Source organism: Corapipo altera, unplaced genomic scaffold (genome assembly GCF_003945725.1).
Source record: "Corapipo altera isolate COAL_440 unplaced genomic scaffold, ASM394572v1 65, whole genome shotgun sequence".
Classification (NCBI taxonomy): Eukaryota; Metazoa; Chordata; class Aves; order Passeriformes; family Pipridae; genus Corapipo; species Corapipo altera.
In genome coordinates, this window is record NW_020884891.1 from 13217002 (window position 1) to 13231973 (window position 14972).

Genomic DNA, 14972 nt, shown 5'->3' on the forward strand with positions numbered 1-14972 from the left:
ATACGTTGATTAGAAGCCTTTTAGGAGCTGTCCTTGCTTCAAACAGCCTGTGTGTGGCTGATGCAATGAGTCCCACCTCAGCCATCCAGGTTAAACTCCAAGGAAGTGTAAGAAACACAAGGATAGTTACTCTGTGGTCGTACAGCTCTTTCTAGAAGCCCCAGAAAGGTAATCCAATGCAGGACCATCTGCTCTACTTTTGCCTAGAGTGCTGTGCCCAGCCCTGCAGGTGGCTGGTACAGGGATATATGCACACCTTGAGCTTTATTATCAGCAGGCAGACCTATTGCACATGGGGAACAGGCTTCCATGGTGCTTCCCCTAAAGCAAACACATGCCCATTGATTAAAGGGATTCAAGTCATAAAAGCAAACATGAGGAGCATGGGGGAGCTTTGGAGGGCTGGAATCCTCCTAGGGGATCAAGTTGAGGATTGTTCTCTCCTCTGTCTTGAAAATCAGAAGAAAAATATAAATAACTTCTTTTTTTGTGATATTTGAAGTGCTGAATCTTGCATGGTGGAATTACAGTGTTGCAACACTGGGAGCTGTGATGATTTGATGTTTGGGACTGCCCAAGGTTAAGAAAAATTGTAAAGTTCCAAGGGATTCAAAAGCAATACTCAGAGTCCTGCAGTTGCACAGAGGCAAGCCCTGAGAACAAGCAATACACTTGATTATGTTACATATTGCTGCACTTGAGAACTGACTTAATTCCACATGTCTTGCCTCCAGAGTCTTCAGAGACAGTTGATCTTTTTTGACTTCTCGTGGAGGAGAATAGCCTCTGGATGCAGTTGGACAGGTAAGCTGATGACATTTTAAAGGAACTCCATATTTGAAAACCTAGAGTCTTTTTTTTTTAAAAAAAAAAAAGAAAACAAAAAGCAAATATAATAGTAACAACTTGTTTGGTAAAAATATGAGCTCCCAGCAAAAGAACTTTTCAAAGAGCACTCCTTTGTGTTTTCAGAGTAGAGTTGGACTAATGAGGTGTGGATAGTAGGGGACCATAGTTTATGAATGGATGACCCTTCCTTAAGCAATGTAAAGTTTGTATATGTATTGGTAGGTTCTCACAAGTCATCCAGACAAATCTGTGACCCAGTTTTGCAGTCTCTAATTGACTGAAACCAACGGCAGTTTCTCTTTCTCAAAAGAAGACTGGAGCAGAAAACTTTCTAATAAAAAACCAAGTCTTAACTGTCTCAAAAGGGTTGGATTTCAGTATTCCAAACTGAAAAACTGAATGTCTCCGGTGGGTTGGTTGTGCAATGAAATGGTATTCAAGGAATGAAAAAGGTTGTCAGATTCTGGCTGGTGCCCAGTGGTGCATGTTTACTGAAGCCACGTGTATCTCACAGGAAACGTTGAGATATCTGTTAGTACCATTCTACCATTAACATAAAAAAGCAATAGCTAAAAATATCTTATTGACATTTTATTTTCAAGGAAAAAATAAAGACAGACAGTGTGGGGGTGTTTGTACATGTGAGAGATGGATCACATGGATGATTTGAAATTCATGTAATTTCTAAAGAAAGGTTATTCAATCCATGGCCTGTGGCCACTGCTGGACCCTCAGACAAGAGAAAGCCATTCACACAGTAATTACACTCTGCTAACTGCTGACTATCCTAGCTCATTTGCAAGTTGTAAATCCAGTGATTGTGCTGAGAACTATAAAATAATGTTGTCTTTAATTCAGTTGTCTGAAGTACTAAGAGTACGAACAGCCTTACCTTCATGGCTAGTAAGCGTAACAAAAGAAGGCAGATGAAGAGCCAGGAACAAATCTGAAGATTTTTATATCAATATTTCCATAGAAGCTCAATCAGGCTGTGATGGTGCATTTCCAAAGTGGAAACTTGCCTGTTTTTATCCTGGTGTGAGAGAAGTGAAACTCCCAGCAAGAAAGGTGTTTGAGCTCTGTGTTACCAAAAGTGATTACACGGTGATTGGGGTTGGAAGGGACCTTAAAGATCACCTTCCACTAGACCAAGTCTGAATTCTGTTCTTTGTGACTGAAACATGATTTAGCGCACAGGAACTGAAAAAATATGTCTTTTCCATATACATCCTGGACAAATGCAGTGATATCTTTTAAAGCCAGAAATAAACCAAATTTGTAATGCGTAAAAATGTCACACTTTAACAGTTCTGCTGTTGTGTATGAGAGATTGCTATAGTTGTCTGAGCCCTACAGACAGCACTTTTTTACCATTCAGGAAATCCTCTTCTATTAATATACTAAACAGAGAAATGAGAAGTGCCTTATTTATACAATGATTTTAGAATAATTTGCAAGGAACCTTCCTAAATAAAGCTCATAAACTGTCACCACCTCTTCCAAAGCAGACTTGCTCTATATTTATATCCTCATAAATGGGACCAGACTCTGACACAGTGAATCTGTATCACTGAAATGCTGAGAAATCAGCAGGATGTTTCTGCTGACTCAGGCCCCTTGTACAGTTGTTTGCTGTCCCTATGCAAAGTATTGTGCATGAAATATTAGAACTCAAGACTGGACTGTTTTCTAAACTATCTGTCAAACCAAAAAAGCCTCTCTAAAGTTTCTTGGCTTTGTGTGTGTGGGTGTAATACATAGATCTCCAAATGGGATACTGTTCCTTTTGCTGCCCTGGGTGTGTGTATAGTTATGACACCACTCTCCAGGTCTGCACAGCATCACAGCCACCCCTTTCAGCTGGTTCATCCTGGCAATCAGAAGCGTCACAATCTACACCTCTTTTACAGAAATTATCTTTTTCCTGTGTTCTCATTTTTCTCCTTGCATAGATTGCTGTAGTAGCATTTCCTACCCTCGGTGGAATTTTCATGAGGCAAAGCTGAATTTTTATCTTAGCTGTGCAAGTAATTTTGCTGGATATCCTCCTGTTTTCTATTTCTGGACCAACAGTGCTGTAAGCTACTTAGATAAATGCTAAACCAGGTCTTGAGGTAGTGTTTGGTAAGGCTGAAAGTGATGTTTCCTCTTTTGTAGTATGGTATCTAGTCTATCATTGTGCAAATGTCAGGTGTTTTGTTATAGCAAGAGTGAAAGAAAAATAAACATCGTGGTGGTGGAAAAAAGGAAACGTGAAATCAAATAACTTGTAACATGTTAATCAAAATATACCTGATTTGAACTAAAATAGCCTTATAATGATTTTACTGCAGCTGCTAAAATCATTGTGTTTAATAGAATATTATGCAGACTGAGAAAAGATACTTTTGCTTTTGGGTGCATTTATTTCTGCAAAGAAAAAGTGTTTTGCTTTCCTCTGCCATATACCAGGATACGTCCACATGTGAAAAGAGAAAATCTCTTTCTTTTTTCCTGTTGTACATTTTATGCTTCTGAATTACTTAAATATGTCCTAAAATGAGATTTCTGTGCTGTGTCCTATTTGCATTCAGGAAGGCTGAAACTATTTGTGGTGTAAGGCATCTGTGCTGAGCTACATTGAGAGCCAGCAGCGAGTGGAGGCAAAATGTTGTGTGTGAGTAGCATCACACCTGAGTGGCAGAGGTGCCACTGGTCTGGCTGTGGTTTAAACCACCTTTTGGTCTGACTGTAGTTTAAACCATCCCTTACTGGAATGGCCTGATTTTTTTTTAATTGATTATGAACTTGGACTTTCAGGCAAGCATTGATATTAGACGTCAGCACGATCTTCTGCATTTCAAACTCTTCTGGGGGAAACATATACGAGCAAGTACTTATGTATGCATAAGTATCAAATTTAATCTATGCAGGAGGGGGGCTTTGCAATGAAATGTTGCTCCTAATGAAGTCATACTGTTATTCCTTGGACAGAACCAATCCCTTCCCTTTGATGAAACTCTTTTTAGCTGCAGGGCCTGGCATGTCCTGGATCTGTGTGGGGAGATGGGCAGCCAGCCAGCTGCTGCCTTTGAGAGTCCACTGAGACTCCAGCAGAGCAGAACTTCTGATGTAATGTAAACAGATAAAGTTAACAAAAATTTATGACTGATGTTTGGGGTTTAATCATTCATGATTTAATATAATCAGATATATGCTACATTAATTAAATCAGATTCCAGACGTATGCATCCCTAAAGAGAAACATTGATAGGGCAAAGAATTTGGTATGTTTTCCGAATGTTTTTTTTGCATTTCAGAGTGAAACCTATGTGATTTTTTGGAGAAAATCCACTTAAAATTAGACATCAATTGTTTGGGGTTTTTATCCTAACTATATTTCTGGAGAGTTTCACTGCACAGGGAATATGATGGTTATTTTTGTATGCTTAAGGGTAACTTATATGGATATTTAGTGACTTACATAGAGCACAGTTCTGTCTTTGTTCACCTATGATCTGCAAATTGTTGCAAATGTAATTCTTCATGAATAGGAATTTCAGATGTGTCTTATTCATATCTATAAATGAAGATACAACAAGCAACAGGTTTGGTGCAAAAGCTGGACTTTATGTACTACTTTATCATGTTCTATCACAAAGAAAAGCATCTATATCTAGTGTCTTGCTTCTTGTGATCACAGACACAGTAAAGATTGAGAATCCTGGGGTTCAGGAATATTAATCAGTCTAAAATACAGTCTGACTATGTCTTATCATGCATCTTTCTGAGTGTAGCTGACCTCCACCTGGAAAATGTTTCTTTTTCTTATTGTTTCTTGGTAAAAACTGTATTGCCACAAACAGGCCACAAACATCTGGCCTGTTATTTAGAAATAAATAAGGAGGATTTGTGGGACAATCATCTAAAATGTTAACATGTTATTTTTTTCTGTGTTTCAAGTGAATAGAGTGGACATCCTTCCTGGCCTCCTGGAGAATGCAAGTCCTCTAGGCCCTGGCATATGCAACTGCAATTGGTGTCTGAGACTTTATGGGAGTAGATCGTATTGGCATTGTTTGTGCATTCAACTGCATTCAGTGGAATCATACCTATGAAATGAGGAAGTTTTGTTCTTACCTTGAAGTATATGTAAAGCAGAAACTGAAGAATATTGTCCTTAAGAACAGCAAGAGTAAAATTATGCGACTTTTTAAATGAGTAGGCTTATTGCTTATGCAATTTGGTAGTAAACCAGAGCTCTGCATCCATGTCACTATAATCAGTTTTTCACTCCACACCTCAGAAGTCTGATTTTATTTGGATTTTATTAAATGGTCTTAAAATACCTTGCTTCCTTCCAGCTAAATCAAATACTGGTTGATTCCCAATCCTCCACTTCATCTTAATTTAAATTTAACATGTCTTTTTGGTCCCAGTTGGGTTAAAGTTTCTAATCTGTAGCTCAACCTTTGCTATTCTAGTGTGTATATATTGCAGAATCCTCCTTCTTTGCTATATGATGATCCAGATCTAAGATTTAGCAGACTTGTCTTACAAAAATATAATTCAATACATTCACATACCAGTGATAAGTTTGCAGACAATTTCCTTCTTTTGAAATCTTTGTATGAAAAGAGCTATTAAAGTGGCAGCTACATTTGGGTTGCTCACTGTATGGTGAGATTTTTGCATTCTTCTGCATAGAATTAAAGTCATTCTGCTGTTTTACTGGAATATCTTTTGGAAAAAGGCATAGATGACAACATTTAGCATTGACATTCTTAATATTCCTTGGGACCAAAATCTTGGCTATGATGAAGTCAACAGCAAAGCTCCTGTTGGTTGGATCTGAACTTGATTTGATGAGTGAATGCAAAGGAAGCACCTGGTACTGATGGTGAGGGAAGGAATTAATTAATAGACTTAGAAGGAAAAAGAAGATTTTACTTAGTGTTTGAAGAAACCATCAGAGCTTTGCTTATTACAGCAAATAGAGTGTCCTAGAGTAGGAGGACAAGAGGAAGCTCTTAATATGAAGACTTTGAGAAAATGTTGAAATTCATGTTGTTTGTGTATACTCTATAGAGGAAGGTCTGAAGAATTGAGCTATTTCCATTGGCTGGATGTTAAGACTGAATTCTGACTTATTCCCTGTCTCTACAAATTTTAAAATAAGGATTGATGTTGACTTTAAAGATAAATTTGATTTCCAAATTATAAGTGCTTATTAGAAGACAAGAATTTTTAGTGAATTCAACGGTGTGAAGCTATTATAATCTTCTAACATAACATATAAGAGTACAAAAATTGGCTGGATTTTATTACCAATTGATGGTTGTCCTGATTTTACATGGAATAGAGTTAATTTTCTTCTTAGTGTCTGGTACAGTGCTGTGATTTGGATTTAGTATGAGAATAAATTGATAACACACTGACGTTGATGTTTAGTGCTGGCTCTCAGTCAAGGACTTTTGAGGTTCCCATGCTCTGGCAGGGAGCAGGTGCACCAGAAACCAGGAAGGGGCATGGGCAGGAGAGCTGACCCAGCCTGTCCAAAGGGATATTCCATGCCATGGAACATCAAACCCAGAATATAAACTGGGGGGAGTTGGCTGGGGGGACTCCGATCGTTACTCGAGTACAAACTGAGCTTTGGTCAGCAGACATTGAGCTGCTGTATGTTGCATCACTTCTTTCTCATGGGTTTTATTCCTCTCTCTTCCTTTTATTAGTATTATTAGTAGTATTAGCATATTTTGGTTTGTTTCAGTTATTAAATTGATCTTATCCCAACCCACAGGTTTAGCTTTTCTTTCCCATTCCCCTCCCCACGGGGAGCGGAGGCCGGGGGAGGATGGTGTTCTGCTGGGGTTAAACCATGACAATGCTACACTAATTAGCTGGAAACTCACTTTATTTGCTGTAATCCAGCTATCAAATCCTCTCCCCCACAAGTACTCTCGAAATGCCAACCATTCTGCCAAGCTGTTTCTTATGCTTATTGTACTTCTGGCATCCTTTCTTCCACGTAGGAGGAAAAATATTGTCCTAAACAGTACACTTCATGGATCCTGTAAATAATATTAGAACAAAGCTTGCATTCCAGTCAGACTTGGGGGTTTTTTTGGTTTTTTTTTTTTTATAATTGATTTTCTTCTCTTTCTTTACTTTCAGTTTTAGGAATGGGTCAAAGGGGGTTAATTTCACACCAAAATATTAACGTGCATGTTCTTGACAGAACAAGACAGTACTTTTGAGAAACACCTTTATTAGTCAGAACTGGTCTAGTATTCTTCCTAGTCCAGTAATGTAGTGGTCTGAGTAGAATTTCATGCAGTGTGTAGAGGATCTCTTTGCATTTACAGATCCTTTTAAAAAGCATGAAGAAGAAATAATTTTGCCTTTTCTCCATAGAAATTCTAATATTGAATTATTTACCGTGGTTTCTTTGGCTTCAGGTTTAGCAAAGAATAGGTAGTGCAAGAATTAAGAACATCTACAACTGTATTATGAGCTCATCATCTGGAAACTGGTAGGACAGAAAATCTGAAATATTTAGTGTAAACCTAGTTTAATTGGATTTAACTCAATATGCTATCAGCTCATATTTCTAATACACAAGATGAATGAAAATCAAATAAAAAGTTGTAATAATTTATGAAAATGAAGAAAGTAGTTGTGGCTCCCAGTCTGATGACAAGTAGTGGGAACCACAGTAGAAATACACCTTCTTGAAATTAATTAAACTGTTAGGGTTATGATGGAGAAACTAAAGTAAGAACTTCCATTCCTTGAATCATGACGCATAGACTCTGTTTTCTGCAAGAGTAATTAAATCTAAATCATAAATTCAAAGTGGTGGTACAAGTCTATAGGTCTTTTTTTCTTGGAGTGAGCAGAAATTAGAGGCAGTATTTTACATTTTTTTTCCCTTTCTCCAAGGGAAAGATTTGTGCTATGATAAAGATGTTGAAACCTTCCAAGTGGGGTGTATGACTATATTCTTGTGACTAAAATACAATTAGTAGAGCTAAACTTAGTTCTCTTCCCTCTAGCAGAAATGTGTTTAGCTCTATCTGCAGTGGGAGAGGCAGGCAGCTGGTGTGCTCAGACCATTGCCAAAGTAGTCAGACACATGGCATTATTTTTTAATGTATGGTATCAAGAGCTTTGCTTTCCTGGCCTGAAATACGAGTGTCTTACTATTAAAGCCAGTCTGATAAATGGGATAGTTTTGCAGAAAATTTCAACCTTAGCACGATAACGTTAAAAAAAGGAAAAAAAAAAAGAAAGAAAACTGTCACCTGAAATCCATGAGTCTGAATTGTAACATATTGATTCAGGTGTCTCCAAGATTTGTCAGGCTGGTGCCTTCTGTGTTGTTGAAGGTGTCAGTGAGTTCAAGAAGTGCCCTGGCTTCTCTTGCTCACCTGTCTTGTGTTTTTTGCCCTGGCTGTGATTTTCAGTGAAGATGTGAAACATGGGACAGGGGAGAGGATGAAGGCATCTGAACTGCATTCCCATATAGTACATTAGAGATGCTTAAATTGCTTGTTTGGCATGAGTGGGGAATTCAAAGGGGGAAAATGGGAAAGGTCAGGAGCTTAAAACAGTCAATCTGCAGTAAAAATTACCTTTTTTCTAAAGCACACTTATGTGACAAAAAGCACTCACCAGTCATGAAAAAAAAAAAAAAGAGTTGAAACTCATACTTTCCATTAAAGTCAGTTGCAATGAAAACTTTCTCATCAAAATTTTTACTGTGTACTCTTTGATTTGGCTCAGAGTGCCACATGCAGCTTATTGACCAGACCTTTGAAATGGGTTTTGTTTGAAGCATTCATTTACTTAGCTACTGGCAAGAAAGACTTCCAAGAAAGCTTCCAAGAAAGACTTTCTGGGGATTTTGCCATTCTTGCCTAAGTAAAAGTAATAATAAATAAATAACCGTGTAAAATGAAATAACCAAACCAAGAGATATCCAAACTGAAGGTGTTGGAACCTTGCTTTTAACAAGGCCCTTGAGGCCTGCAGAAGAGAAATACTCTCATTCTTTGCAGTTTTGATGTTGAAATCACATTGCCAAAGCTACTGCTTCAAGTTTGCATGGAGCAAAGGCAGCATCAAGGTTAGTTTAAACAGCAGAAAGTTTGGTTACCTCTCGTTTCTGCATTACAAACACCAAGAAACAATTTAAGAAAACAAAATACCAGTGCAAATCAATATCTATTTTTCCACTGCAGATTACACTGTAAAAGAAACCTTCACTGCTGCAGAACATTGCTACAAAAATAAAAAAAAAAAAAGGCAAATACATTCCAAAAACTATTCTCATGTTAATTCGGAAGTAATGATTCATCTACTATGATGGTTGAGCCACCTTTTGAAAATTAATTAAAACTGTAAGATCATTTAAAAAGTGAACAGGTATTAAAAGTGATTGCAAGTGTTCCTAGGTAGATAGTGATTTTGCTATCTTCTCCTTAAATATCAGTTGTATATATGATTAAGTATGTATCAGTGGAGGAAAAAAAGAAACAACTATGGTTAGAGTTCAAAATAATGTCACTTTATGAAATTTGAGTACCATTTCCTATTTTCTGAAAGTTGCAGCTGAGGTTCATGCTACCTTTGGGCTTTCAGGAAATCAGTTAAAGAGTAGCATATGTCCTGTGTCCTTCCAAATTACAGTTAATTAATACACTGATTCTTGAAAATCAACTCAAAAAATGAGACTACACGATGGAGGAAATTTAACTCTATCTCTTGAAACTTTGCAATTTATTAATTTATGCAGAAATTTTACACTTTCAGGCAATATCAATAATCTCTATTAGAAACTGGACTTTATTCTCTGTCCAAAAATGCACTGGGTAAGCAGTGCAGGTCCTTAATGGAGGACTAAGCAATACAAGGACACTGAGAAAGAATGTCTGAGACTGATAAAAAAGCCTACAAATTTTAAATACTTAGAGAAGAGAAGATCCAGGCAGTGTCCTGAGAGACCTGTATCCCACAGGTATTTGCAGTGGGAAGGTTGGGTTGTGAGCTTGGGCACAGGCTCAAACAGGGAGACATATGGAGGGAAAAGGATTTTTTTGGGAGAACAGGGCATTTTTATGTCCTCAACACATTGCGAGCTCTGCATTCACAAATACTTTCTGGAAATGAGCAAATTTATAGTTTAATCTCCCAAGTTTTTTCTCAGGCATCCTTCCCCATCTCCCCCCAAAATCCACAGAATGCACCAAATTCAAGCTTTCTGAGCAAAGAGTTTTGGTACCTGATCAGTGGTTTTGTTTTCTATTTCACCCTGTACCCTTCAAATCCTGCAGCAGGCATCTCATCCAGCAGCTCTTTTAAATATATCCACAGTTTGTGTCTCTGAGACAATGAAGCAGAATTGCACAACAGTTAAACACATTCCTTCAATCATTTAATCTTCAGGAGGACCAACAGTGACAACAATAAATACCTATTTTACAGGGGCTTGGAGTGAAAAATACCTTTAGAAGGGCATTTCTTAATGCATATCTTCAGGGAACATTATTGCCTGCCTTAAAACATGCACCTGGTTCATTGTTGATATTTATGCACAATATCAACTTTAACGACCACTTATTTTAATGCAGTGCATTTCTGGTTTCCTCAAGTTGGCTCTATGATTCATTGTAGGCATAAAAAATTAACAGGCATCTAATTAAACATATAATTCATTGAGATTAATTGTGGGAATTAATCTCAGTAAAAGTGTACATCCCAAAGTAAGATCTTTTCCTTCTGAAGACATACACCATGAAAAATGGTACAATATATCTTCTTTTATCATAAAATCAGATAAAAGTAAAACATGGTAATTGTTGTTTGTTATAACAAGACATAATAGAGAAATGAGAGAATTAAGGACAGAAAAGAACATGCATTATCCTACCAACTGTTTGAAATCATGACTGGTTAACATTAGACCTTGGGATTAAAAAAGTAAATCTAATCTTTCCAGGAAAACTACTGCATTATATGAAATATGTAAACCAGGGACACTGAAGGTTTATTGAAGGGTAAGTGAGTGCAGATGGAATGGAACAGGACTGTCCTTGGAGATGTTTTGAGTGTCCTGGCCAAATGGGCTTGTCCTTGACGACACTCATGTTGAAGCTGACAGTGGTTTGATTAGCCAGCAAAAGCTGATCCATTTGCCAATGGATGTATTTATATTTCCCAGTTTTTGCTGCTTCTATTTTCACCATTACCTTTGTTCCTTTTTGATACAGGAGCTCTTTGTAGATGAAAAATGTTTTTGCAGTAACAACCTACGGTGTGACCTGAAAGGGCTTTTAAAGTATTTTATTGAGGTCCTAAAATGATATTCTAGGTTTGCCAATGTTTAGACTTGCCCTGGGTCAGGCTGTATTGGTGTTTAGAAACCACTCACAGAAGTTCACAGCAGTGGTTTTCGCCGCAAGGTGTAGAGATCATTTCAGTCCACACCTTGTGCACTGTTGCTGAGGTAATTCTGCAGCAGTGTACGGTCCTGCTCCAGAAAGGGGACTGGAAATTGTAGTAGCTGCTTGAAATAGCAGTGGGACATTTAAAAACTCAGAGTGCAACCACTTGTGCTGGACTTTGAATTTTTACTGCGTGTCTAATGACCTCAGCTGCTGTAGATCTTTTGTGTTTCAGCCCAAGTACAAGAGCAACTTATCAAATGCAGCATTTCCCTGCTTTTTATGCTGCTGGCTGTTGGAGTCTTGAGGTCAAGAATTTTCAAGTTGAATTTGGTCAACACTTTTCAAATGTCAGCATTTTGAAATTATTTTTCCTCTCTTCCTTCCCTACATAATAAGAGGAAAAATGGTTCATTTTTCAGATCTGCTCACAGGGTCACATGAGAAGCTGGACCAGTGAGACCAAGGTGTATTCAGTTTTTGACCTTCTCAATGGTTCTAAAGCTTAGATATAAATTTAAAAAAAAAAAAATCTTGACTGTCTAATCCTTATCTGGGAAAACATCTTGAATCCTGCTTAAAGAATTTCCTTGGAAAAAATTTTTTTGGAAAATGTTGGAGAGATATTGAATCATAGGGCAATAGTATATATATATATATTTTAGTGTTGTTAAAAAGATAATTCAATTCAACTTAATTTAAAAATCCTTATAGTGAGTTTAACTTTTCTATTTACCTTATAAAGGAGACATTATGTCATTGCAAAACAAAGGAATTTTGACAGGTGTAGCTGGAATAAAGTTGGGTTTAGGGGAGGTATTCTGAGAAGGAATGTTAGAAAGTATTTTGAAACTAAATAATGTGATCTGATAAGGAGGATCAAGGTGAAAGGAAAAGAAATCAACAAATCACAAGATTTTCAATGGCTTTTTCTGATTTAAACTAATATGAGTAAGCCTGGCTTCTTGGAAAATAGAAGGCTGAATACAGTAGAGAGGAGAAGTCTGTGTACAACATCACTTGTGAACTGTACAGCAAAAGGTGAAAACAACGTGGAATGAAAATTTGTTTGGGTTGGGAAAAAGAGCATAAATTTCAGAATGATTATTAAGCAGGAAATTGAGCTTGAGATATATTAGGTTTGACTATAAGAACCAGTATTAGGTGGAGAATGGAGCCACAAAGAGGTGGGGGTTGCTTTTGTAATTGCAAGTTGATTTTCTAGAAGTTGCTGCTGTGTGTCCGAAGGAGCAGATTTGTCCCACGGTTGGCATTGCCCCTGGCCTTTCCAGTGTTAGGCACCTCCTTTTGCTGTTCCCTGGGTAGACTTTCTTCTGCCAGGAAATATGGTAAAAAATATGGCAAAAAAGGAATTCATGGTGCACTTCAGCAGGTTCTCTGGTCTTCAGTACTCACATGCCCAGCATTGCAGGACAGTTGCATCCTGCTTGAAACCTTAATCAAAAGAGCACCTTAACTGGTATTTTTCTGGATCTATACATTAATTATATCCTTAACTGTCACATGTGGAATTAAAACAATGGGGTATTTCTGCAAATGAGTTATTCCTTTCTGAAAGCAGCATACAGCACTCCTCAAACAAGGTAATAAAGCTGTGTTGAGATGTTGTAATTCTCTTCTACAAGGCGTTGCTTGCTCATTCTGGAATCATTAAAAATCAGCCACCAAATCAATGAGTCTCATTAGAAATCTGTCTTTTTGCTTAATGCTGTTGATTTAATCTGTTTTAGAAATCCCTATTAACCATTAGTTAATTAAACACATGACAGTTATATAGATTGGGTAAATCTGACTACTGTGTCAGGGAGCTCAGAATAGATTAAGTGATTATCATGTAAGATGCTTTTAATTAAAAGACACAGTTTAGATACCTTGTACCCTCTAAAGCTTATATGATAAAGTCTTCAACCAACAGTAATTATATATTAGTAATACATGTAATAATATAAAAAAAAAAATATATACATCTGATGGGTTAAAAAGCAGTTTGTGCAGCTGACATGGTGTTTGACCTGTATAAAACTGAAAGGCAATGATTTGTTGGAGAAAGTTATTTCTGTGTGACAAATGCATAATTCCTAAGCCTTGAACTCAGGTTCCAATAGGTCAATAATGTGTAGGTACAACTGGTGGAGCCCCTTGTACTGTTCTGAACCTCTCACAACATCTACCACATCATCTTTGCTGATCCTGGTATCCAGAGGGTTTTCTTTTGACTCTGATCTCCAGTTCTTTAAAGGCTGGGTTTATGTGTTTGTCTCTCAGAAAGGTGGGTGTGAACTGAGGAAACCTTGTTTCTTCCTCCTGTCTCTCCGTTTTTGACACTTTGGTCAGCAGTTAATAGGGGCAAATGGCTCCTTCTCTTGCAAAAAGCAGGAACCAGGACTAGGTAGTCTATAAATCCCATTCCACCACCCATTCTGAGATGCGAGAACCTTTCTAGTAAAAAATACCTGTATTTCAGTGATTTTTTCAGAATAAGAATTCAAGTAATACCAAACCTGGTAGAGAAGAGATTTTGTCTGGGACACAAGCCTGAGTTTTCTAAACAAATTACATTTTGAATATTCAGTAATGTTCCTTAAAAACTTGCCTATACCTCCCATTTTCATCTATCTTTTTAGAAAAAGGGAGCTGAATACTTTCTTTGCATATACTCAAAGATTTAAAAAGAAGCCCTTCTTAAACCATTGTCCCATTCTTTAATCCCTGTTTGCAGAGATTACAAGAGAGGAAGAAAAATGTCAGTTCTTGTTTAGTTGTGATTACCACATAATTGTACTGAATTGTTAATGGTTCTTTGTGAAATCCAACTGAATGAAATGTCCTGAAATAGTAGTGTTTGCTCAAAAGAGGTTTCATTTCACGTTTCTTGTTCACTAATAATTTGAAAGAGGACACTTTACTTGTGTGGAAGGTTTCCTCAGCTCTAAGTACCCTTTCTCTCTTTTTTGAGTGCTTTTCAAATTAAACAGACTGTGTTTCCATTGCAGAACACAGTGTACTGGGAAGCACTGTTGGAAATTAATTAATTGAATAATTTCTAAATAATTTTTTTAGGCTTAAGCTGTGAAAAGATTTGGGTGCTGAAAAGCTCAGCACCAAAGCTGATATTTAAATACATTTTTAAATTCAGTCTGTAGTCAAATTAGGCTAAAAAGCATTTAGTGCTTCCCTCATTAACTGTTCTTAGTGACACTCTTTTCAAGGCTTTCTTCCTTCACATCACAATTGTAATTATACTATACTACTATCATACTGAAGTTAAAAATGTTCCTTTGTTTTTGTTCCATATGCTTTTCTGAAACATCCAATTTCTTCCACTCCAAAAAGGATGGTGTGACATATATATTTCAGTGAGAACTACAGACACAGGGGTTTATGACTTCTGTAACTTGCATTAAATGTCACCAACAGAGGGATAATTTTTACCACATGCCCTCTTTCTCCCCATCTCTACCTATATATACATGTGGGTAAAACCTTCAGGGCTTTACAAATGTGGGTTTATCATATATACATGTGTATAGGCATATATGTATATATATATATATGTTTGTGTGCATGTGACCTATTGCTAATTTGCAGGTTTGTGGATTCTCTGAAATGAAAAAGGCCTGTCACTCTGGAATTATTGCTGTAATTGTGCAAACTGTTCTAACTGCTGGTGTTCTT

The 14972-nt window shown here is 37.1% G+C and overlaps 1 long non-coding RNA gene across 1 annotated transcript in view; it reads left to right on the forward strand.

The window, feature by feature from the left end:
• The first annotated feature begins 731 nt into the window (after positions 1–731).
• The window catches only part of LOC113948147, a 52155-nt gene continuing 37914 nt past the window's right edge, over positions 732–14972 (forward strand). Inside the window, exon 1 of the long non-coding RNA XR_003528012.1 lies at positions 732–804. This is a non-coding gene — a long non-coding RNA (uncharacterized LOC113948147). The remainder of the gene's footprint in view (positions 805–14972) is intronic.